Source organism: Elephantulus edwardii, unplaced genomic scaffold (assembly GCF_000299155.1).
Source record: "Elephantulus edwardii isolate Elephantulus edwardi_28Jun2011 unplaced genomic scaffold, EleEdw1.0 scaffold00019, whole genome shotgun sequence".
Lineage (NCBI taxonomy): Eukaryota > Metazoa > Chordata > Mammalia > Macroscelidea > Macroscelididae > Elephantulus > Elephantulus edwardii.
This window is the reverse complement of record NW_006399769.1, coordinates 1,011,119-1,014,376: the sequence shown is the minus strand read 5'-3', so window position 1 is coordinate 1,014,376 and position 3,258 is coordinate 1,011,119. Positions and strand designations below refer to the sequence as shown.

At 37.8% G+C, this 3,258-nt stretch overlaps 1 protein-coding gene across 2 annotated transcripts in view; it reads left to right on the top strand.

The window, feature by feature from the left end:
- The window catches only part of GFPT1 (glutamine--fructose-6-phosphate transaminase 1), a 54,122-nt gene that overhangs the window by 44,012 nt on the left and 6,852 nt on the right, over positions 1–3,258 (top strand). The gene's annotated exons all lie outside the window — the stretch shown is intronic.

Here is a 3,258-nt window from a genome sequence, read left to right as displayed (position 1 = left end):
CATGTAACTGTCAAATCAGATCTGACTGGTACAGGAGGAGATTGCCCCTCCTTCTCGAGCAGAGCATCTGGTGTATTCAAACCACATACCTCTGGAATTGCAGTGCAGCTTCTTGCCACTAGGCCACCAACCAACTCCCTATTACTATTACTCTTTTCCTTTTAATTGCTGCAATTAGTCCATTTACATTAAGTATGATTATTGACATGCCAGGTTTTATTGTTGCCATTTTGCTGTTTCTTTCTCTCTTTTTTCCCCCCCTTTTCTTTCTGGTTACTATGGTTCATCTACTTTCCTGTGGTGTCTGTGTGTCAAGGACTTCACTTAAAATTTCTTATAGATTTGTTCTTCTTTTCACAAATTCCTTATGTTCTTTCTTTTTCCACAAAGGACCTAATTTCTCCTTTATATTTAGTGGACAACTTTGCTGGGTATAGGATTCATGGTTGGCAATTGTTTTCTTTAAGCTTTTTATGTGTACCATCCTGCTATTGCATGGTTTCTGCTGAGAAATGAGACATTAATCTAATTGTTTCTCCTTTGTAGGTGATCCTTTGTTTTTCTCATGCTGCTTTTAATATTCTGTTTTTTATTTTGGAGAATTTGACTATGTATATCTTGATGTTTTTTATTTTTGGGTTTAGTCTCTTTGGTGTTAGTGAGCTTCTTGGATGTGAATTTCTCCATTCTTCATAATACCTGGAAAGTTTTCCTCTAGTATCTTTCACATAATATTCTCAGTGAATTTCTCCATCATTCTTGAATTCTGGAATTCCAAGGATGCCTATGTTGTTTCCTTTCATGTTTTCCTCATGTTTTTAATCTTCTTCTTTTTTTTTATAACGTCTGATTTTCTAGTATTTTTTTATTGAGGTTCTTGTCTTTCACTTCACTGACTCTCCGTTTCATCTTGTCTGTTATACTCTTTTGTCCCTCCAGTATGTTGGAAACTTCTGCCATTTCCGTCTTAATATACTGGATTGGATTTTCATGTATTTCTGTTATTTCCAGTACTGAGTTTGCTGTGCCTTCTCCATTTTGTAATGATTTTTTTTAGGTTCTTGTATCTCTTTATAGTTTTGATTCTTTCTTTCATCTTTTGCATTTTCCTTCATAATTTTTCTAGTTCCTTCTCATCAGTATATTTTTTTCTGGCTGCCTGTCTCTGGAATATTTGCTTTTTTTAATGGCTTCTCTTGTTTGTCCGATCATTTGCACCTTCTTGTGTAGCTGTTTAAATAACTACATCAATATATTTCTTCTGGTTCTCTGCCTGTATAGTATTCCCATTATTTCTGGCTTCTACGGTTTCTTCTAACATTTGTACCTTCCTCCATAGCTATTCAGATGCCTCCATATCAATTTAGATCTTCTGCGTTCCTAAATCTGAGATATTCATTGGGTCTGCAATATGCTCTGCAGATCCAAATATATAAATCTTTGGAGAAGATTTAATTTGTTTTTTCACAGTGTTTGAAGTTGGCTTCTACTTTTTTTGACATGATGTGAAGTTTTTCTTTATAAGTGTTAGCCATTTCTATTGTGTCTGCATAAGTTGTTGATAGTTCTTATCTTTAGAAAAGGTTTAATGTATGGGTTGTACCACTCACCTTATTCAATATATGGGTTAGACTACTCAATCTATTGGAAATACTTTTGGGGAAAATTTTCCTAAAATTCTTAGAAAGCTAAACATTGACAAAGGATGACAGAAGAAGGATTGATGCCTTTGAGTTATAGTGCTAGAGAAGAGTATTGAACATATAATGGATTGCCAAGAGAACGAATAGATGTCCTGCAAAGAGTGAAACTTAGCTTCTCCTAGAAGGCAAGGATTTTGAAATCCCATCTCACATACTTTAGTCATGTGACCAGGAGAGATCAGTCCTCAGAGCAGGACATTATTCTTGGAAGAATGGAGGGATAGCACAAGAGTGGACGACCCTGGATTGACGCAATAACTGGGGTAATGAGGGTATGTCTGAGACAGTGAAGTTGGCTTAAGATAAAGCAGGTTTGAGAACTATTGTGCATAGGTCACTATGAGTCATGGTTGACTCATGGCATATAACAGCAACAAAGTCCTTAAGATTCTCTATGATCTGTAGAGAACAATGCAGCTCTGCAGAAATCTTGCTTTATTATAGTCCCCTCTCCCAAACTTTGTTGTCTTCCTTTGTCTGTGGAGTGGTTGAGTGGTGGGAGATTGGGTTCTCCACTTAAACATTTCTGTCTCAGAGGTTTTCTAGTCAACTTTCTGTCTCACAGCATAGCTTGCCACCTGAGAAAGTGAGTCTTTCCTCTGCTTGTGGCTTTCTGTCATAAATTCTCTTGTCCTCTGTGGTCCCTAGGATGGCTCCCACATGGCAGGGATTCCTGAGTGGAGGGACCTTTCCCCAGGGAAGTGTCATTTCCTTCTCTCCCTAACACCTGAAAGTACTGGCTCTGGGGAAGAGTCTCACCTGATGGTAGCTTCTCTCCTGAAGCCTAATGTCTTCCTTTGTCTCTGGAGTGATGCAAGATCAGGAGGGCCAATTTAAGCAGTTTATATTTGCAGTTCAACTCTCTTTCTCACAGGTCAAGGTGGCAGCTGAGGAAGCAGTTCTTTCTCTTGCTTGTAGCTTTCTATCTCAAACTGTGTTGTCCTGTTTGGTCCCTGGGATGGCCACACAGTGTCAGGGATCACAAAAGGGAGTGACCTTTCCCCAGGGGAGTTTTAGTCCCTTCTCTCCCCTGCACCTGAAAATGCTGGCTCTGAGGAAGAATGTTTCCCTTGATACCATTTTCTTTCCTGAAGCCTAACAAAAAAGTTTGTTGTGTTTTGTTGTTGCTTCGGGGTTGGTTTTTTGTTTGTTTGTTTGTTTTAAATCAACACTTCTTTTATTTCTAAAGTAGAATTTACAAAGGAAAATGATGGGAGTAAGAAGTGGGAATAAGTTGAAGGTGAGCCATTTTTCAAAGTCCAGTAATGTAAACTTTAAGCCCTTGGATTTCTTACATTGAAAACTTAATTTGCTTGGACATATGTAGATTTTTCTCTCAACTTATATTCTTTTAAACAATCTTCCTTTCCTTTCTCAGGAGATATTTGAGATTTCATAATAATCCAGTGTAGTATGAGATATTTTTATGATGTAAATGATTAAAGATTAAGATCATTTTGCCCTGGATGTGCTCACCAAGTTGTGCCAAGAAATCTGGAGAACAACCACTTGGCCAACTGACTGGAAGAGATCTGTATTTGTTCCCATTCCAAAG